This window comes from Cricetulus griseus, chromosome X (genome assembly GCF_003668045.3).
Source record: "Cricetulus griseus strain 17A/GY chromosome X, alternate assembly CriGri-PICRH-1.0, whole genome shotgun sequence".
Lineage (NCBI taxonomy): Eukaryota > Metazoa > Chordata > Mammalia > Rodentia > Cricetidae > Cricetulus > Cricetulus griseus.
The window spans coordinates 103,257,613-103,280,871 of NC_048604.1; the positions used below are offsets into that span (position 1 = coordinate 103,257,613).

Below are 23,259 nucleotides of genomic sequence, written 5' to 3' on the forward strand. Positions count from 1 at the left end.
CACTGTGACTATGGCAACTCTTATAAAGGAAAACACTTAATTAGGTGACTTACAGGTTCAGAGGCTTAGTCTATTATCATCATAGAGGCAACACACCACATGGCAACACATAGGCAAACACGATGCTGGAGAGGTAGCTGAGAGTTCTATATCCAGATTGGCAGTCAGCAGGAAGAAAGAGTGAGCTACTGGGCTTGGCTTGAAGTTCTGGAACCTCAAAGCCCACTGCTAGTGACACGCCTTCTCCAACAAGGTCACACCAAGCCAACAATGCCAGTCATCATAATCCTTTCAAATAATGGCACTCCTTATGAGCCTATGGGGGCCAGTCACTGTTACAGAAAAGTAAGAGACTAAGGAGGAAAAAACAGAAGCAGGAAAACAAGTCAGGATCACATTTCAATAGTCCAGGTGACACATGCTAGTAGGTAGAGCCAGAGTGATGTTAATTGGAGATAAAATGGGAACAGATTAGGGTATGTTGCAAAAGGAAGATTGCCTGTATTGGGAGGTGTAGTGATTTGAATGAAATGGTCCCCATAGTCTCAGTCATTGGCCAGTTGGTTCCTAGTTGGTGGTGCTGTTTGGGAAGGTTTAAGGGGCATGGCCTCAATGAAGGGAGTATAACACTGGAGCAGGCTTTGAGAGTTTAAGGACTCACTCCATTTCTAATTTGCCCTCTATACTTGGGCTTATAGTTTGAAAACATGAGCCATTAGCTGTCTGATCCAGCTTCTATCTCCCCTCTCTGCCTTCATGGATTCATATGCCTCTGGAACTGTGAGCTCAAATACAACCTTCCTTTTATAAGATGCCTTGGTCATAGTGTTTTATCAAAGTAATAGAAAAGTAGCAGAGAAGAGACATTAGTTATTTTTTCTCCTTGCTGTGACTCAATACCTGATAAAAACAACTTAAGTGTGGGAAAGCCTGTTTTGGCTCAAATTCTAAAGGTACAGTCCGTCTATCATCACAGAGATTTCATCATGGCTGAAGCTTGATGCAGCTGGCCACACTGCATTTCCAGTTAGGAAACAGAATGAAATGAATTTTGGTGTTCAGTTTGTCTTCTCCCTTTCATTGAGTCCAGTCTACCAGGACATGAAATAGTGTCGGCCATATTTAAGGTGGGTCTTCCTACCTCAATTATTCCAATGTTGGAGCTTCCTTGCTATTCTGACTTCATTTCTGTTGTTGTGATATAAATAGACCGACCAAAAGGCAACTTAGGTTTTTTTTTAATTTATAATCCCAGGTTACAATCCATTATTGTAGGGAATGAAGGCAGAAACTTAAAGCATCACATCTGTAGTCAAAAGCAGAGTGAGAATAAATGCATGCATCCTTGATTGTTAGCTCTCAGGTAGCTATACTGTTCAGGACCCACTGCCCAGGAAATGGTGTTGCTCTCAAAGTTCTGGGTCTTCCTTCATCAGTCAATGATCAAGACAACTCCCCAAAATAAGTCTACAGGCCAACCTGATTTGCATAATACTCATGAAGACTCTCATCCCAGGTGATTCCAGGTTGTGTGACATTATTAAAACTAGCCAGCATACCCATAGACATGCCCAGAGTTTGTCTCACAGGTGATTCTAGATATGGTCAAATTGATAGTCATTATTAACAACATCACAGGAGAGAAAATGTAGTTAGGGATAATGTCTGGACATTTGCTTCAGCAACCAGGTGGCTGAAGATACTGTTTTCCTGACTAAAGAAAACTTCAGTAGAAGTTTAAAGCAAAGTTCTGGTAATTTTCTTTTATGTATATTAAGCTTGAGAAGCCCTTCAAACAATCAAATAGCAAAATCATATTAAAAATTTGAGCCTACCAGGCTGGTCAAAAGTCTGTATGGGAATCACAAATTTGCAAGTCATCAGCATACAGACAGGAGATGAAACTTTGGGCATGAACAATGTCCCTAGAAAGTAAGGCTAGATAAAGGCATTCAGGAAAGAGCCCTCATGTCTCTAGCCATCCCACAGAGTGGTAGTTATTTTTAGAGAAATTTATTTTTTAAGGATGATTTTATGGTTGCACAAGAAAAGAAGAAACTTGAGAAGCTCCAGGGTTGGGGGAAAGATGCAAGGGGAGAATGAGCTCGAACAAAGACACAATGCAAAAGCCTGGCTCTTCATTCAGTGACCAGTCCCACCTTTAATTCTACTTCCAGAAGAATAAACAAGTCTTGCAAATTATCCAGTACTAGGTACCATGAAAATGATTACCAAAGATGGATTCACATAAGCTAACTCCTAATAAGATGGAGGTGGGATTCCTTGTAGGAAGGGGTCCTCCTTTTGTTTGCTTGATAGGACAAAATTATCCCAAGAGTTTCTGCCAAGCCCCAATGTAGCAGTTAAGGATACCTTACCACAATGGTGTAGCCACTGGCACAATGCACAAGCTCACTCACACTCATGCAAGTAATCATAACTAAATGCAGTGGAGACACAAAAGCCAAACCGTGAAAAGCAAGAGGAAGATTTGGTGAAGAACCTGGAGCTTACCAGGGGAGGAATAAGTGAATAATGGAAGGAGATTTGTGATCAAAGTATAGTATATATATGTATGAAATTGTGAAAGATTCAATTTTTAAAAATGCCTTGCTAACCTGTAGTTTGGGTATATCCTATGAAGACTCTCTCTTAGCAACAACATGCACCCATAATCACTGCCTGAAATAAGCACCTAGAATCAACGGACTTCTGTTTCAGATCAACCTGAATGCACTTCTCCATACTGCCGTTAAAAGTTTCTCCTTCAAGACCATCACAGAAAACCACAGCCAATCAAAATACAGAATTGTGGAGCACAATGCCAATAGATACATACCCCCAAATAACTCTTGTACCTAAGGCTCAGGGAACATTATGAAGAAGGAGGCAGAAAAACTATAACAGGTGAAGAATCAGAGAGTTTGCTTTCAAACCCTGTTCTAGTAATGTCATAGGCTACATCCTTAAAATGCCACTGCCTAAACATGAGTTGGACAAAGGCAGCAACTATATGCATGCAATAGTAGACCAGGAAAAGATCATGAAGCCTCAACCATTACACAAAGAACTACAGGCAACTAAAAAACGCTGAGAAGGGGAGAAATAGTCTTCCCAAGAGAAAAGCATACCAATTGGTTATCCAATACCAGATGGTCATCCCAGAAAACACATATAGGGGTAGCATCTCACAGACTGAGCAGATTATATTTAGGAATATATATGTTTATACATGTCTGCATGTGCATATAACAACAATTAATGAAAAAAGAGCCCATGAATTTGAAAGAGAGCATGAAAGGGTATATGGGAGTGTTTGGAGGTAAGAAAGGGAAGGAGGAAATGTTGGAAATACAACTCAAAAATATAATTAAATAAGATTTCTCCTTTGGGAAGATCACCAAGAATTCAAGGTTAGCCTGCGCTATATATGCTAATACCAGTTTTCTGGGTCAGAGCTGAGTTCATTGTCTCATGATTGCAAAGAATGATGAGAGCAGACATCAGAAGAAAACCAACAAAGTTTATTGAGAAGTAAAGAAATGGCTTTCTATAGCCAGAAGTGGCCTTTAAAATGAGTTGTCTATGGGGCCATTAAGATGACTCAGGAGATAAAGGTGCCTTCTTGTCTAGCCTGATGACCCGAGTTAGACCTTTGGGATCCACATGATAGAAGGAAAGAACTGATTCCCACAAATTGTACTTTGACCGCCATGATGCATGTATGCCAAGAAACACACACACACACACACAAAAATAAGGTGCAGACTGACAAAGCAACCTTTGTTTGCTACACGCATATCTACCTATGTGTACACACACATACGTATGAACACATACATTTACATATGCATACACATGCCACCTGCTGTTTTTCTGCCAGCACAGTGGCTGCATGTGAATCTCCTCCAGTTGCAGCCAGTAACTGCAGTTTTACAGTTACTGGCCTGCTTCTCAGGAAGCAGGTCAGCCTCTGCCACTGCCACTAAATGTAGGTTTTAGTAAATCTCTATTATTCTATTGATCAATAAAGACTTTGGAGTCAGAAGCTTGGGTGAAAACCTACTAGCTCAGAAATGGGCTAGAGGAGCAACTAGCCCATTCCCCGTCTTTGCCCGTGTCTCAGAAAGAGAGCGCCTCGCCCATTGCTTCAACCCTAAAAAGACCTCCACACTCAATATCCCTCCCTACTACTTCCTGCACATCTCTCCGTTTTTCTGACTCCCTTTGACTCCCTATGATCACATTCTGTCACCTAGTTGCTAGCTTTGCCTCCTGCCCCAAGGTTGATCTGATTTAGTTAACAAACACAAGCTCAAGGGTTCCCAGTGTGATCATATATCCCTCAACAACCACCACCACAAATGGTGCTGCCACTACCACCAACAAAAATCCTGTCCTTTATTATAAAAGACACTGGCTCCAAATGACCTAGTAATGTAAAATAACCTATATGCTAGGTTAAGTTTGTGTGGAAATTTTTCTAGAATATAGGTCAATAATCATGTAGAGGTTGCTATTTTATACATGTGACTATCATCTACCCTTTGAGCAGGCCTAGCTTTCCTGGCACTGACAAATTTTCCCTAAAGAGGCAGGAGCAGTTTGAGGGTAAGAGAAATATTCTCATCCAAGAGGCCCATCATAAAAACAAGAAGTGATGTTTTCCAGAAATAAAGTATTTTCAAAAGAAGAAGGTTTTATGTAGCAAAGACTGGCCTCCATCTCCTATGTATTTAGGGATGACCTTGAACTTCTGATCCTCCTGCTTCTACTCCCTGAGTACTGGGACTACAGATTACAGATTCAAGGCACTATGCCAGGCTTGATAAGCAAATTTTGCCTCAAGACTTCATCATAAAAACCCTGCCTGAACTCCCAGCTTGCTAGCCTAGGCTATACGCTTCAAACACAGAAGGAAGAAGACTGACTGCAAAACCACACAAGTGCTGTTTGTCTGCTCTCTGCCTGGAGAGAGGCTGCAGGAAGGCCTAGCTGGATTTAGGGGAGAGAAGTGGAATCTAGAGGAGATGCAACCTAACACCCACAATCACGTGAGCCAAGTCTGTGAAATAAATCTGCCTGCACATGAATATACCAAAAGATATCTCATCCATTCAGCTTGTCTGGGAGAATCCCAGCTGATAGCCATTTGTATATTTAAATATCGATAAAAATGTCAATAGGAAACTTATATATAATGATCAAGACAGTTAGTCAATTAAGTGCTTGTTTTGAAGGCGAGAAGACCTAGGTTTGATCCCCAGTACCACATAAATTAGATGGGTAGTGCACACCTGTAACCCCAACACTTGGGAGGTAGAGGCAAATGGATCAGAAGTTCAAGGTCATCCTCAGGTATGGATCAAGTTCAAGGTCAACCTAGGTTATAAGAGACTATGACTTAAACAATAAACAATATAAAATCTAAAAAGGACATATCCATGGTCCATTATGTGTGCTACCCTGGGTACGTCAGGAGTGCTTTGTAAACATTTGATGCTGACAGACATTTCCATATGCAAGCAGCGTGCCAGGAGCTCCTGCTTTGCCCTAAAGAGGGAGGCGATCTGTAACAGCTGCCCTTGCTGCCACTGAAGACCCCTGCTCAGCTCCTCCTGCAGGGTTTGCCATGTGCCACTCAGAAAAGAAAAGGGCTGATGAGCTGTTCTACACAGTAGCTGAGGAAAGAGATTTCCAAAACTGAAACTATTTCTAGAGACAATACACCATTGACAAGAAATAATTTCAAATGAGGAGATGCATCTGCAAGGAAGGGATGTCTGTGAAAACCTGCACATTCTTTTGTTAGCAAAACCACATTCTGCCAGATAATCTTCACCATGCTATTACAAAAGCGAGTTGTACATTCACTAGCGAGCTCTCCCAACAGAATGAAAGGCAGCCCGTTTTCTAAATCACTGGCTGACTAATACATGGCTGCGATCTAATGGGCCACTTTGAATAACTCATTTTTAGGACATGTGTTTTGCATCGCACTGCTTTCACAAAGAGCTGTTGTATTTTACAAATTGTTTTTCCTGTTCTTGACAAATGTTTATCTAAAGAGCAAAGAAGAACTTCTCTCACAGCATCATAGACCCAACCACAAAACCCCAAACTGTAAAATTCACTGAGAAAATCAGAGAACCGTATCTTGACCTTGCTGCAAGCAGAGACAGAAATCAGACAACATGGACCATAAAACATTTGGTATGTTTCCTCCGGCACAGTTCACCTTTTTTGTTTTGTTTTGTTTTTGATTTTGAGACATGGTCACTCTGTGGCCTGAAATATTGCAGAACAGTAGGCTGGCTTGTCAACAAGCCCCAGGAATTTGCCTGTCTCTGCCTTCCCAGCCTGGACATCACAGACAGACAAATGGATACTACCCCACACGCTTCATTCCCCACCAGGCTCCAGAGACCTAATTCATTTCCTCACTCCTGCAAGGCAAGAACTTAACAACTGAGCTATTTCCACAGCCACAACTATGACTGTTTACCTTCTACCGAAAATAGAAAATATAATAAGAAGAAACTGAGATATCACGTTATGTTCCCATGGGCTGTCATGTTCCCATAGCATGGAGCATAACTAGGTGTAAGATGCACGAAGGAAGGCAAAGAGCATCCTTGTCAGAAGGAAGGCAAAGAGCATCCTTTCCAGCCTACCTATGTGTTTCATGAACTCACTTCTCCTGTGCTGTTTCCTGAAAGCTGGCTTACTTACAGTGGGTTACTGTGGGACTTTGTAGATGGTCTTCCTCTGAAGGCGAGGCTATAAGGATATCACTAAACCCAAGATAAAAGATAAATGGATGTTTATTGGGGAACACTTACACAGAAAAAGACAAAGAACCACGGGAATATTCCTACCAGATCTGCTGACCCACCAGAAAGACCAGGCCAAGGAAAGCCACGGCTTAATCTTCCCTCTTTCCACTTCCATAGGCCTGAGGCCACGCCCAAAGGAGGTGTGGGCATGCTACAAGTTTACTGGAAGACTGCTACATTCCTCTAAAAGTGTTGTTGGCTCTGTGGCTCCCTTGCAGCCAACTATAAAAAGCCTTTCTGGAGCATGAAGAAGTTCTCTTTTTTTCAAATCTTCAGTCCCTTCTCTAGAATGAAGGCATAAGTTCATGAACTGGAATAGGAGGATAATGTGAAAACATTCAGATAGGTGTTTGTTTGTTTGGCAGGATCTCATTTGGAAGCCCTGGATGGCCAGGAACTTGCAATGTAGACCAAGCTGGCCTTAACTTCACAGTGATCCCCCTACCTCGGCTTCTCTCAAGTGCTAAGCATACAGGTTATCTGCCGCCACACTGAGCTTCAAGAAGCCATTGTTAAAATGGTTCCTCCAGTTTGTTTTCCTTGTCTCAAATTTCCAGTTTACACTTACCTGAGCCTTGCCTAACCTACCCCTAAATGTTGACCCTGTTGTTTTAAAGGAAAAACCCTAAGTGTTTGAACTTAGATTTGACTTGAACATTAATGGGCCACATGATTCCTAGCATCCCTCTTGCACATTACTGCTTCCATTCCTCAGGGCAAGTAGTGAGCTTTCATCCAAAGATACAAGACCAGCCCATCTTTATCCGCTCACGCTCGTGTTCTCTGTACTAGCGAGAATAAAACTCAGTGCTTCATACATTCTAGGCAAGCATTTCATCGCTCAGGTACATCGCAGCTGACCTAGACTTCTAACAACATCATTCATTTACTAAGGGTATGAGTGCCCCCTATAGAGACTGAGAAATGATAACTCAGTGGTACCACAGTGATAAGAAAGGTAAACATTTAAGGAAATCAAAGGCTATCTGGTCCACATTACCTCAAATTTATAAAGTGGTTCTTTGGATTTTATAAACATAGGTGATAATTTCTTACCTCACAGCTCTGTGCAGACAGGACATAATGGAATTTTGACGCATTAAAATCATATTTTTTCGTCTTGGTATTTTGAAGTATAAGCATAAAAATTTCTGTGAAATGCTATAATTGCACATAAACACACATGCTGAGACTTATGGGACACTAACAGATTTTTATAAATGAAAGCATAATTCAGGAAAATGGCAAGATTTTCAGTTACCTGAGGAAAAATCTTTTCTTTCAGATATATATATATATATATATTGAACTAACACTTTCTAAAAATAAAAACGTCTTGAGTATTAGGGATGTAACTCAGAGTTCTTGCCTAGTATGCATGAAGTGCTAGGTTCAATTCCAGCAGTGCATAAAATCTGGCCATAATAGTGCACATCTGTAATCTTACCACTCAAGAAGTGGTGTAGGAGGATTAAGAGTTCAAAGTCACCTTGTAGGAAATTCAAGGCCAGCATTCACTCCATGAGACCCCACCTTAAATATAGAAATAAAATAAAATACAAAAGAGATTGTAGTCCAGTCTCCTACATGTCTGAGTATAAGAACTCATTTTAGTATGTAGCCAAACACAAGAAGCACAGATCTGTAGAGTAAAACATTTCTCTCTGTCTCTCAAAATGCATCACCCTTGCAAATCCTGTGTCAAAGAGAAACTTAGACACTCAATTCTCTTGTCCCAAACTGAAACTCAACAGACAAAAGTTCAGTTTAGAAGACTGCAACTCTAATCTATTATATTTCACCCTATCCCTGAGCTGTTAGAATGGATGATGTGGCTAATCAATTATTGTAGCTGAGGTGGAATAGCATGTAGCTTGTAGTCTCTGAAGCTTAAAAGAAAATCCGTTTACAAAAATTCAGAGATACATCAAAATGACAAGGGGAATAATAGTTCCTTCATTTTCAATTAACACCAGCTAGAGTATTAGAAAGCTGTAACATCCTTATTCCCTCTCTCCTGGCCTCTTCTGGCGTCTTCCAACTTGACAATAAACATATCTTGGAAGCAAAATTGATGGGATGTTTACAAAACAGATGTTTTCAAGTGATGCTAATAACATATTTAGAGCCAAGATCTACCTTTCCAGAGGGACATAAATTACAAGTGACAGAATACAAGATACACATTAAAATCTAGGCCACAGAGCAGACAAAAATCATGGGAGACAGTGTCTAGTCAGTACTTGAACACCTAATATATGACAGAAACTTTCCAAATTTCTTGTGGAGAATTAGCATTACCCCTTACTTTGTAAAATTATGTACTATCTGTTTAGAGGATAAGAAAGAAAGGTGTAATATTTCACTCTCCTCAAAATCAACTGGGGAAAGAAGCAAGGTTCTTTAGGATGTTGTGTTCTTATGAATATATAAATGCTAGAAAAATTATAAATGTTCATGCATACATATATAGTCATCCATACTCCCACATACGTGCATATGCTTTTTCCATGTTAGAGTTAGTGTCGGCGTTAAAGGTTCTGTGTGTGTGTGTGTGTGTGTGTGTGTGTGTGTGTGTGTGTGTGTGTGTATGTGTGATTTTCCTTGTGTGTACACTTGTTCAATTGTGGGTAAAAGTACATGCTTGCCAGTGTACATTTGGAGCTCAGAGGACAATATTTGGATATCAGTTCTTACCCTTCCACCTGCTTTGAGACAAGACCACTTTGCTCCTGCTTGTTACAAGCTAGCTGGTCCTCTAGCTTCTGGAGATTCTCCTGTCTCAACTTCCTATTTCCCTGTAGTAAAGCATGAGAATACAGATATTTGTGCTCCTGTTTCAGACTTTCCCACTGAGCCATCTTCCCAGCCCTTATTATTATGAACTTCTTTGTTGTTTTGTACTAATAAGCCTTGATTTTATTTTTTAAACATTTTCTCTACATAGAAAATCTTTTAATTGATAATTCAGAAGACATGAACATTTTTGGTGAACATTATCTAAATAGATACATTAGTGTCAATTTTTATTGAAAATAGATTTTTTTCCCACATACTATATCCTGGTTACAGTTTCCCCTCCCTCTACTGTTCCCAGTTCCTACCTACATCCCCTCCCATCTGGATCCACTCCCTTTCAGATCTCATTAGAAAACAAATAGAATAATAAGGGATAATGATAAAATAAGATTAAAAACAAAAACTAACACATTGGAATTGAACAAAACAAACAGATGGAAAAGAGCCCAAGAAAAGGCAAGAGAAACAGACTCACTCATTTACACACTTCAGTCTCTTTTAGTCCATATGAGTCTTGATGATGTTGATTTAGAGGGTCTTGTTTTCTTGATGTCCTCCATTCACTCTGGCTCTTACACTCATTCTGCCTCCTCTTCAACAGGTTTCCTGAGCCCTGAGGGAAGGGATTTGATTGAGACAGTTCTTTTAGGGCTGAATGTTCCAAGCTCTCACTCTATGCCTGATATCTGGTTGTGGGTCTTTGTATTTGTTCCCATCTGCTGTACAAGAAAGCTTCTCTGAAAATGAGTAAACAAGGAACTGATCTATGAGGATGGCAGAATATCATTAGGAGTCATTTTATTGCTTTAAAAATAAGAACAATGGTATCTGGTTTCACCCTAGGTCCATGGGATATCTAGTCTCAGGTTCTTGGTCAACCAAGTAGTGTTGGATTCCATCTCACGGAGTGAACCATAGGTTAAATCAGATATTAGTTGGTTGCTCTCACAAGTTTTGTGCCACCATTGCCCTTAGTACATCTTACAGACAGGACATCATTCTAGAGTGAACAGTTTGTGGCTGGCTTGGTATTTACATTTCTTCTTTGGTAGCATGCAGAGTACCTTCCAATATCAAAGACACTAGGACATGAAGGCTCTTTGTAGGCACCAGCCAGAATTCTCCATGTTCAGTGTGTTGTGTAGGTATTGTCTTCATCAATAAGGCCTTGCTGTCATTTTGTGGAGAGACAACTGTATTCTTGGCAATTGCTTCAGTTGTTTGGCAATTCCCATGGAACTCTTTATCCAACAACTCAATTGGATGTTACCTATTCCCAGTACTGGAAGCTTCATTTGGTGACAAGAGATGGTGAATGAGGATTCTGTCTCCCCCATTATTTGAAGATCTCATTTAGATAACCTTCATATATGTGTATGTTTTGGGAAGTTTCTGCTGTTTTAGGTTTTCATATTGCCCCTCAAATAACCCTTAATTTTAGCTGTCTCTCCCTGTATTTCCTCCCTTGTCCTTCTCTACCCTCCACTTGATCCTCTGGTTCACCACCCCCATATATCCCTAACTAATCTATTTCCCTTTAACACTCCATTGTATAAATAGACACATTTTCTTTATCCATTCTTCTATTGAAATACAACCAAGTTATTTCCAATTTCTGGCTATTATGAATAGAGCAGCAATGAACATGGTTGGACAAATGTCTCTGTGGAAGGATGAAGCATCCTTTGGGTATATATGCCAGAGAATGGTTGGTATAGCTGGATCTTGAGGCAGATAAATTACTATCATCTGGAAGAACTACTACACTGATTTGCAGGATGGCTGTACAAATTTGCACTCTGACCAGTAATGGATGAATGATCCCCTTACTCCACATCCTCCCCTGCATGAACTGATTTTTATTTTATTGAACTTAGCCATTCTGGCAGGAGTAAGGTAAAATTTAAAAGTAGTTTTGATTTGCATTTCCCTGATGACTGAGGATGCTGAACATTCCTTTTAAGTGTTTCTCACCCATTTGAGTGTCTTCATCAAAGGAAATAGAATCTGTGGACTTTTGGAGTCTATAGAATATCTGTCCAGACCCTTCTGGATTTTAGAGTCTCCACTGAGACATCAAGTGCTGCTATCCTAATAGATCTGCCTTTATATGTTATTTAATCTTTTTCCCTTGCAGCTTTTAATATTCTTTCTTTGTTCTAGAAGTTCAGTGTTTTTGTCATTATGTGCTAAGGGGTGTTCTGTATGTTTCTTGGACCTTGATAGGAATCTCCTTCTTCAGGTTAGGGATATTTTTTCTATGGTTTTGTTGGAAATATTTTCTGTGTCTTTGATCTGGTTTCTTCTTCTTCCTCTATTCCTATTATTCTTAGATTTTGTCTCCTCATAGTATCACAGATTTCCTGAATGTTTTGTGCCAGGATATTTTTAGATTTATGTTTCCCTTGACCAATGTGTCCATTTCTTCTATTGGGTCTTTAATACCTGAGATTCTCTCTTCCATCTCTTGTATTCTGTTGGTGAAGCATGCCTCTGTGGTTCCTGTTTGAGTTTCTACATTTTTCACTTCTAGATTTCTCTCAGTTTGGATTTCCTTTATTGATTCTATTTTCACTTTCAGGTCTTCAATGGTTTCATTTCCTTTCCCTGTTTGTGTTTCATAGATTTTATTAAGGGATTTATTTGTTTCCTCTTTAAAAAAATCAATCATATTCTTAAAGGCTGTTTTAAGGTCTTTTTCATGTGCTTTAGCTATATTGGTCTACTCAGTGCCTGCCGTGGTAGGGTTGCCAGGGCTCTAGAAGAAACACGTTTTCCTGGCTGTATTGATTATATTTTTATTCTGGTGTCTGTGCATCTTGGCACAGGAAGATTGTACTTCTAGGTTCTAATATCTGGTCTTGTCTCTGTTTGGTGTGTGTTCTCTTCCTTGATTTCTGTTTCCCCTCTGATTCTCAGAAGAGAGTGGTGACTGTGTTGCCTGGTAGGAAATTTTTCTGGGATACTGATAGGTATGGGCACTGGGAGTTTTAGGAATTGGAAGCTGACATTTATGAATGGGGACAGGCTAGGAGTGGATTCCCTGAGTGAGTCCACAGTGGGGAGGAAAGCATGGTGTTTCACTAGGATCAGTTAAGTCCCCTGGGAATGAGAGCTGAGAGTCAGGAGAGGCCACAGGAGGTGGTCTGCTACAGACCTGGGGGTAAGACTGGGATATTGGACTTGGAGGAATGAAGGGAGAGGTGAAGGTCTGCAGTTAGCCCACCTGTTTTGCTGGCTGGAGTGGCCTTCGGGAGTTGGGGGCTGGGATTAGGCAATGAATAGGAAGATGAAAATTAGCAGGTGTGATTCACTGGAGATGGTGGCAGAGAGAAGGATAGCCACAGCAGGTGGTCTGCTACAGAGCTGAGGTTGAAATGAGGGTCTGGATTTGGAGGAGCGGAGGGAGGGGTGAAGATCTGCAGTTAGCCTACCTGGCCAGAGTGGCCTGCAGGTTCCCTGGGAGTACCTGATGGAGTTGGAGCCTGGGATAAAGCAGTGAGTGGGGGAAGGGAAGTTAGGAGGGGAAGATCTGTGTGATCCACTAGAGACAGGCACAGAGGGTAGGGGAGCCTACAGCAGATGTTTACTACACAGCTGGAGATGAGACTGGAGCATTGGATTTGGAGGGGTGGAGAGAATGGTGAAGATCTGTAATGAGCCTATCTGCCTCCATAGTTGGAGTGGGGGCTCCCAGGGAATTATAAACACTTCTTAATTTCTAAAACAGATTGTAGTGTTGACAAGATTGCTTAGTGAATAAAGGCATTTTCCCCCAAGCCTGGCAACCCGAGTTTAATCCCTGGAACATATGTAAAGTTAGAAAGAGAGAACTACCTCCTCTACACATGAGCAGTGGCAAACACATGCACCCCCATTCTCTTCAAAATGTAAGTAAACAAATGCAAAAAAAAAACTTTGAAAAAAGAGATTTTAAAAATTCTTCCTATGAAGAAATAAATGTGAAAAGTGTGTGGTTTTTTTTTAACAGTGTGGGGGGGGTCGGTGTGTGTGTGTGTGTGTGTGTGTGTGTGTGTGTGTGTGTGTGTGTGTGTGTGTAATACAGTGTATGTGTGGAGGTTAAAGGGCAATTTGTGGTTATGGGTTCTCTCCTCAGTGAGGGAGTTTTATCTGAAGCTGCCCATAAGTACACTCGACCCTTTCCTGAAACAGAGTGACATATAGAGCTTCACATCCTGGGATTCTTAGTTGGTTGGTGTTGTTTGAATAGGAATGGCCCCTTATAGACTCATGTGTTTGAATATCTGATCCATAGGGAGTGGCACTACTAGGACATGTGGCTTTGTAGGAGTCAGTGTGGTTTTGTTGGAGGAAGTGTGTTACTGGGGGTAGGTGTCAGAATCTCAAGGCAGTTCACTTCTTGCTGCCTGATGATCACAATGTAGAACTCTCTGCTCCTTCTCCAGCACCATGTCTGTGTACACTCTGTCATGCTTCTTGCCATGACGATAATAGGCTAATCCTCAGAAATTGTAGGCCAGCTCCAATTAAATATTTTCCTTTTTTAAAAGTTGTCATGGTCATGATGTTTCTTCACAGCAATAAAACCCTAACTAAGACAGTAGCATTTCTGGGCAGCTCTGCAAACATTCAGAACCCAAATCTAAACTATTTGTGGCAGTTTGAATAGAAATGGATGTTATAGTCTCATAAATTTGAGTGTTCGTTCATTAATGGGTGACACTGCTTGAGAAGGATTAGGAGATATGGCCTTGTTGGGGTAGGTGTGGCCTTGTTGGAGTAGATATGGCTTTGTTGGAGGAAGTGTGTCCCTGGGGATGGGCTTTGGGTTTTCAAATGCTCAATCTATACCCAGTCTTTCTCTCTCTCTCTCTCTCTCTCTCTCTCTCTCTCTCTCTCTCTCTCTCTCTCCCTCTTGCATGCTATTCCAGATATAGAACTCTCAGTTATCTCTGTAGCATCATATCTGCCTGTATGCTGCCAGGCTGCCACCAATCTGGAGTAAATACCAGGTACAGTGGCTCTTCTACATTTTCCACTACATCAAGCAATTGAATATATGAGCCTACAGGGACCATTTTCCTTCATAATCCATCATGGTGGGAAGGTCGAGGCAGCAGGAGCTTGAAGCAGCTGGTCATATCTCTTCCACAATTAGGAAATGGACATGAATGCATGCTGCTGCTCAACTTGCCTACTCTACTTTACAGTCCAAAATCCTCCACCGACAACTTAGCAGGGTCTTCCTACCTCAGTTAATGTAAACAAGAAAATCTCTCCAGACAGGCTCAGAGTCCCATCTCCCAGGTGATTATTGACCTCATCAAGTTGACAGCTGAGATTAACCATCACAGCTATTATGTGATATGAACTTAAGTCCTCCCAAGTTGTAGTCCCTGAAGAGAAATACATCTACTTGCCAATTTGGGACAGAATCAACCACTGTGTCATTTAGCAATAGAATCTATGAGACACGGATTTTAAAATAAATCGAATCTCCAGCACCAATTTATCATCCTAAAAGTTGTTATCACCTCCATTTAGAAGACAACAGACTTCACTACGAAAAATAATTCCTTAGAAACTGTATTGTTATATCTTTACAAGGTTCCTTTACCTTCAGGACTTCCAGGGAAAGCTCTTCTTGGGAGAAATAATAAATCAAGTTAAATAAAATATGGCCTAAAAAGGGATTTACATGTCTCTTTACGAGAATGGATAGCAGCAGTAGATGAATCAAAGTCATGTTATTTAATTCATGCTCCTAACAAGCCTGGTAATCTGTTTTCTCAATCTGTGGGGTATATAAAAGACATGGAGATGGGGAGGGGCAAGGAGAGAAGGTTCAGAATAGACTGCAAGGCTGGTGGCAGTGAGTGGACAAAAATAAATGCCTGCCTGCCTAAGGGCGAAAATGGAATCCTAGAGTGTCCTGACAAGTAGATATTTAAAAATGTTCAAAGGACTATGAAGTCTTATTAGACCAGACAAAGAAAGTAGAGTTTTGTCATTTTGTTTTATAAATGGTACATGGTGTACAGTTAACACCTTACAAGTGTCTGAGGAATACTTGTTGAACGGACAGAGAACACAGAGTCCTGGTGGGGAGTAACGTCAAATGGCCACAAAGATATTACTGGTGGTAGCAGGAAAGTATTTTACTCTTAGAATGCAATTTAGAGAAGTGTTTCAGGCTTAAAAATGGGCCAGTGAGGTGGCTCAGTGGGTAAAGGCATGTGCCTCCAAGCCCGAGGATCTGAATTAGATCCAGGTACCTACATGGTAAAAGGAGAGAACTGACTCCTGCAAGTTGTCCTCTGACTTCCAAACAGGTTCAGTGGCATTGAATGTACACACGCGTGTGAACACACACACACACACACACACACACACACACACACACACACACACACACACACACACACTAAATAAACATAACACAAAAATGTAAAGCCCATAAATCTCTGGGCATAGTGAGTTGTGCTTGTAATCTCAGCATTTCAGAGGATGAGGCAAGAGGATGGCTAGTCAGCCTAACCTACAGCCTATCATTTGGATTTAGAGGTTTCTAACAGTTTCCTTTAAATGAGTGATTTGTAACTTTCAGACATTAAAATTATGCTAAATATATTTCTAATCAATTGAATGGTAACAGTAAAACTGAAAACACATCAAATTTCTGACAAAGTCGGCTTATTAAGCTCAGTGATATACTCTACAACCAGAAATATTCATTGTTCAGGACAGGCCATAAAATTTAAGAAAAAACATTAAATTCTTTAGACTTAATCTTTATCCATATGTGTATACTCATGTACTTATACACACATATAAATACAAGTACACAAATCTACATAAAATAAGGACTATTTTGAAGTGATTCTATGCTATACATTATATGTGTAGTATGTAGATGATAATATACATGTATATTATATTATAATCACACATTTTCTGGGATTGGGGACATGGCTTAGTTGATAGAGCACTTGTTCAGCATGCACAAAGCTTTGACTTTGGCTCAGTACTATTACTAAACCATCTTGGAGGTGCAGCCATATAATCTCAATATGTGGGAAAGGAGGAGGCCTTAGGATCAAAAGTTCAAAGTCATCCTCTGCTACATAATGAGTTTGAGGCCAGTTTGGGAATGAAAATTTTGTCTTTATAAATATATCCCAGAAAATGGATGTTTCAAAGGCACACATTAGAATAATACTGAATTAGTACCTTCAGTAGGAAGTAAACCAGCCCAGAGCATACAAAGGCACAATGACACAGTTTGTGTGAGTGAGGAATTTAGCAGAGATTGGTCTCAAGATCTTTCTAGAAACACATTGGATACTAGTAGCTGAAGTTGAAGCCATATGAAAACATGACATACACCTCATGATATGAATGCTGGCTAGACCCAGAGAGGTGAGAGCAGAAGGAAGTGGCCACACTGTCTTTTAAGACCGGACCTCACACGTGATATAGTTCTTTCATAATCTTTCATTTGTTTTGTTTGGTTTTGGTTTTTGAGACAGGGTTTCTCTGTGTAGCCCTGGCTGTCCTGGAACTCATTATAGAACAAGCTAGCCTCAAACTCAGAAATTCATCTGCCTTTGTCTCTTGAGTGTTGGGATTAAAGGTGTGCACCACAATGTCCAGCTCCTCCAAGATCTATTGGTCATCCACAGCTGATGAAAGGTAATAGGACATTACATGAGCTAATGAATACGAGGAATCAAAGAATTCTGGGAGCCATCTTTAAGGCTAACCATGACAAATGTCAATTTTCATCCAAAAGCCAATGAATGCATCTGTGACATAACCATCAGTAGCTGTTGACACCCCAAGAGAAACAATTGTGTATGAAATGCCACTGTCCTAACTAACAGTAGCAGCCAGGAAAGAATCTTGGGGGGCAGGCTTGAATCTGGTTAAGTCTTTCCCATTCTCTATGTTAATGTACATGCATTAGAGAGGGCAAAATAATATGAGATATTTTCATGTAAATGCAATTATTGTGCAAATATCATACGACATGAATGCTAATCAAGATGGCAAGCAATTTTACAAGACAAAGACTTAATTTCTTAGAAAACTCCATTGCAGGGAGATTTTAAAGAGCGACCGGAAGGAAAAAACCTATTGTCTAAAAGAGACTAAAGGGTGCCCTTTGAGTGCCCTGGTGCCGCAGCCACCACGTGGGTCTGCTGCTCTCCATGAGAAAGATGCTGGCCACTGTATCCTGCATGTTGCCAGGTGCTGAGCAGAAGCCAGCAAGCAGAGTGTTAATAGCTTCCTGTAATTTTGCAAATGATGCTACACTGGAGATTAAGAAATGTGACTTTCATCGGCTAGAAGAGGGTCCTGCAGTCACCACAGTGCTCACCAGAGAGAATGGGCTCAAGTACTACAGGATAATGCAGACTGTGAGGCAAATGGAGCTATAGGCAGATCAGTTGAATAAACAGAAAATCACTCGTGGTTTCTGTCACTTGTGTGATGGTCAGGAAGCCTGCTGCATGGGCCTGGAGGCTGGCATAAACCCCAAAAACCATCTCATCACAGCCTATCAAGCACATGGCTTCACCTTCACTGGGGGACTACCTGTCTGAGCAATTCTATTTTTTATTTATTTTTTATTTGGCTTAGAAACAAGATTGTTTTACGAGTCAATCCCAGTTCCCACTCCCTCCCCTTCTCCCCTACTACTCCTCCCCCAACTAATACCCTACCTATCACATATCCTTTCTGCACCACAGGGAGGGTGAGGCCTTCCATAGGGGGTCATGAGAGTCTATCATATGCTTTGGGATAGGGCCTAGGCCCACCCCCGTGTGTCTTGGCTCAGGGAGTATCCCTGTATGTGGATTGGGTTCCCAAAGTCCACACCTATGCTAGGGATAAGTACTGAACTATTACATAGATTTCCGAGGTCTCCTCACTGAAACCCACGTTCCTGGGGTCTAGATCAGTCCCATGCTGGTTTCCCAGCTATCAGTCTGGGGACCAAGAGCTCCCTGATGTTCAGGTAGCTGTTTCTGTGGGTTTCACCAGCCTGGTCTGGACCCCTTTGTTCATCACTCCTCCTTCTCTGCAATTGGATTCCAGTTCAGTTCAGTGTTTAGCTGTAGGTGTCTGCTTCTACTTCCATCAGCTGCTGGATGAAGGTTCTAGGATGGCATATAAGACAGTCATCAATCTCATTATCAGGGGAGGACATTTAAGGTAGACTCTCCTCTGTGACTTAGATTATTAGTTGATGTCATCCTTGTAGATCTCCAGACATTTCCCTAGTGCCTGATTTCTCTTTAAACCTAAAATGTCTCCAATTATTATGGTATCTCCTTTCTTGTTTTCTTCTATTCTTCCCCTGACTCAACCTTTCTGCTCCCTCATGTCCTCTGCATCCCTCCTCTTCTCCCCTTCTCATTCTCCTAGCTCCCTTCCCCCACTTCCCTTGCTCCCAATTTGCTCAGATCTTGTCTCTTTCCCCTTCTGCAGGGGACCATGTATGTCTCCCTTAGGGTCTTCCTTGTTCACTAGCTTCTCTGGCAGTGTGGATTGTAGGCTGGTAATCCTTTACTCTATGTCTAAAATCCACATATGAGTGAGTACATATGTTTGTCTTTTTGTGATTGGGTTACCTTGATCAGAATGGTTTCAAAATCCTTGCAGAGCTAACAGGACGAAGAGGACATTGTGCTAAAGGGAAAGGTGGATTGATACACATGTACGCCAAGATCTTCTATGGAGCCAATGGCACCGTTGGAGCTCAGATGCCCCTAGGAGCAGGGATTGCTCTGGCCTGCAAGTACAATGGAAAAGATGAGGTCTGTTTGACATTATATGGTGATGGCGCTGCTAATCAGGGTCAAATATTTGAAGCTTTCATTATGGCAGCATTGTGGAAATTACCTTGTATTTTCATCTGTGAAAATAACCACTATGGCATGAGGACATCTGTCGAGAGAGCAGCGGCCAGTATGGATTATTACAAAAGAGGAGATTTTATTCCTGGACTGAAGGTAGATGGAATGGATATCTTGTGTGTCTGAGAGGCAACAAAGTCTGCAGTTACCTATTGTAGGTCTGGTAAGGGGCCCATCCCGATGGAGCTACAGACTTACTGTTACCATGGACATAGTATGAGCAACCTGGAGTCAGTTACCGTACTTGAGAAGAAATCCAGGAACTAAGAAGTAAGAGAGACCCTATTATGCTTCTCAAGGATGGAATGGTGAACAGCAATCTGGCAAGTGTTAATGAGGATGCTGCCCAGTTTGCTACAGCTGATCCAGAGTCACCCTTGGAGGAACTAGGCTATCACATCTACAGCAGCAATCCTCCCTTTAAAGTGCATGGTGCCAACCAGTGGATCAAGTTTAAGTCAGTCAGTTAATGGGAAACTGTGAAATGGATGGATGTTAGGCGTTCATCATCCATTCAACTTTAAGGACAGGAAATACCCAAACAAAAAGTCTTGAAAACATGTAAATTAAGGAAGAGTGAGTTGCATGTTGTTGTATGCAGTGTATCCATGTGAATAAGAGTGTATTGGATTTGTATAGGATTTGAAATGGGTAATGTAGCGTTTATAACTTTCCCTCATCTCCTACAACAGTTACTAAAAGGAATAACTCTGCCACTTTTTGTTGTGTGGCCATGGATAGCTGTATGTCCTCCAGGAGGCCTGCTGGGATTGATGCAATGCATGGGAAGAGGAGTAGCAGCTGCCACCCTGCATTGTGGAGGCTGACATCCGTTGGCACTGGTCATCATGTCCCTGTGATCAAAGGCTATAAAATCAGGCATTTTAAAATAAAGCTACTTCAAAGGTAAAATAATTTGATTTTCTCCATTTAGACCTTTAACAAATGTGAACTTGTATTGCCATTACAAGGCACACTTTTTTACCTTTCACATTTAAGTATTATGCTTTATCTTTCCAGCAGTTGCTATAAGGTATGTTGACTTTTTAAATGAAATACAATCCCAAGAATTTAGTACACTAGATCATGGTTGATGTTACATACAATCCTATTTATACACAAGGATGACCTAAATTATGCACGCTTGAATTAGTGAACAGGGATCCTGTGTAAATGCAGGATTTGTGTGTACATGAACAGAAGCTTTGGCAATAAGCAGGTAGGGTATTTGCGTATTCTCTCCAGCTTGGCTCAGTGTGAGGACTCCTGCGTTTGTCTTCTGTGCTGGGAGACTGCATGCCAGAGTCTACAGAGGACACCACTGCTGCAAAACAGGAGTTTCCATAAGAAAAGCAAATTTGAAAACAGCCACCTCACAAGTAGGAGAAAAAAGCATTTGATCTACAGGATTACATTTGCCAGCCACTCTTTCAAATATAATTTCTAACTTATTAAGTGGGTGTCTTTGTCTGGACCTGGTGCCAGAGGAGTGTTGGTGGGACTGTGTAGAGGTATGGGCATTTAAACAAGAGTGGAAAGCTAATTTCATTATGATTGGAGGAAGCTACCAACGTTTTGTTAATCTATTTCATTTTAAAATGTTCACTAAGACCTTGTATTATTCAAACCATTTGGAAGCTTTTACCGTAGTCTGAGGCATCTTAGGTCTTCCTTAGTAATATCATCGAGAATATCAGAAAGTGTATAATCCTCTTCAACAATCTAAAACAGTGATTCAGTGTATGAGATAAGCAGCTTTTCAACAATACCATAGGAATACTTTGATTTCAAAATTTACCTTTCCTATTGTGTTTGCATCCACTCCTTGTAGTTGCAACCAGTCTATAAGCTCTCTGTTCCCAGTTCATCAGGAGGTGCCAGATTCTCTGTACCACCTATGATATCAATATTGTTTTATTGTGTAGTACTGTATAACCATAAACTGTTTCAAAAGTAACAAAGTGTATGTAATGATGTATCCAAACAGAATGTAATGTGATGTGAAAGGAAATAAATAAAACGTTTTTGATTCAAAAAGAAGAGACTAAAGGACAAACTGATATTATCTCAATCCAAACCTGTAAAAATCAAATATGAAAATGGTTACTAAGCAGGTCAGTATACATATGGAATCAGTGTTGGTCCCCTTTATGGCCAAATGTTATCCTGTTGCTCAGATAGACCATATTTGTTAATCCATTCCTCACGTGACAGTCATTCACATTGTTTCCGTTATTTGGCTATTGTCACAAATGCTTCTGTGAGCATTTATGAACAGATTTAGGGGTGGATTTGGTTTTAGCCCACTTGGATATATAACTATCCAGGAATGGAATTTCTGAATTATACAGTGACTCTAGGTTGAATGTTTTCAGGAAGCATGCTCATCTATTTACAAGATGAATACAGATGTTCCTCCATATGCCGGGTTACGTACTGAAAGAGTTAATACAAGTAGAAAATGTACTTAAGACTTGTGTTCACAACCATCTGTCTTTGATACAAATGCTGCCTCTCTCTCCAGCTTAAAGAGAGAAGGGGGTGAAGAGAGTAAAAAGGCGCTTATACCTTGGCTATGCAAAGCTGACTCTCTGAGAATTTTCAGGTGGTAAAGCAGCATTCAGGAAACAAGTGGCTAAACTTCTGATCAGCAAACTCTCCTTCCAGCATCTGGTGCCTGGTTCCAGAAATTGCCCAGGATTTCAAAACAGATCTGCACTTCCAGCATGCCACTATTGGTGCTTTGTAGGAAGCAAGTGAGGCCCATTGGCTGGGTCTGTTTGAAGATACCAATTTGTTTGCTGTCCATGGCAAACCGCTAACGATAATACTCAATGATATCCAGCAAGTGGACTGCTTACACAGAGAAACAGGCTTAAGAGTCCACTGTGAGGGGAAACAATTCATTTTCAAAAAAAAAAAAAAAAACTCTCCCCTTCCTTCTGTTCTCAGTAATTCTGAATGTTAGGTATCTCCTCCCATGGGGAGAAAAGGTACATAAGTATATGATTGCTATCAGAAAACAATGGGACAGAAAACAGGTATTGGCAGTTTTCCTATTTTGTTTCTTTTTGTTTGTTTGTTTGGTTTGTCTGTTCTGTTTTTGGAGACAGAGTCTCACTATGTAACTCTGGTTGTCCTGGAACTTGCTATGCAGACCAGGCTGCTCTCAAACTCAAAGAGATCCACTTGTCTCTGGCTCTCAAGGGCTTAGATTAAAGGCATGTACCAACAAATGCCTTACAGTAGTGGTTCTCAACCTTCCTAATGCTGTGACCCTTTAACACAGTTCCTCATGTTGTGCTGACCCCCAACCATAAAATTATTGTCATTGCTACTTAATAACTGTAATTTTGCTACTGCAAGGAATCATAATGTAAATATCTGTGTTTTCTGATGGTCTTAGGTGACCCCTATGAATCATGATTCACAGGTTGAAACCATTGCCTTACAGGTTTTCCATTTTCACTTTTCTGTGAATGTTTAATACAACATTTCAGAATATAAAGTGTTAATGTAAGTCAAAATGTTGCAGTAGATAGGTTTCAACAGTTCAACCTTACTGCAATTGCAAATAAACATGTCAAATTTTTTCTGGACAATGCCAGCACTTGGACTTTTATAAACATAAATAAACTTCTCCGGGCGGTGGTGGCGCACGCCTTTAATCCCAGTACTTGTGAGGCAGAGGCAGGCAGATCTCTGTGAGTTCGAGACCA

At 40.8% G+C, this 23,259-nt stretch overlaps 1 pseudogene; it reads left to right on the forward strand.

Annotated features, from left to right (window-relative positions):
• Positions 1 to 17,827: 17,827 nt before the first annotated feature.
• Positions 17,828 to 20,010, forward strand: LOC100760488 (annotated as a pseudogene).
• Positions 20,011 to 23,259: the final 3,249 nt, after the last annotated feature.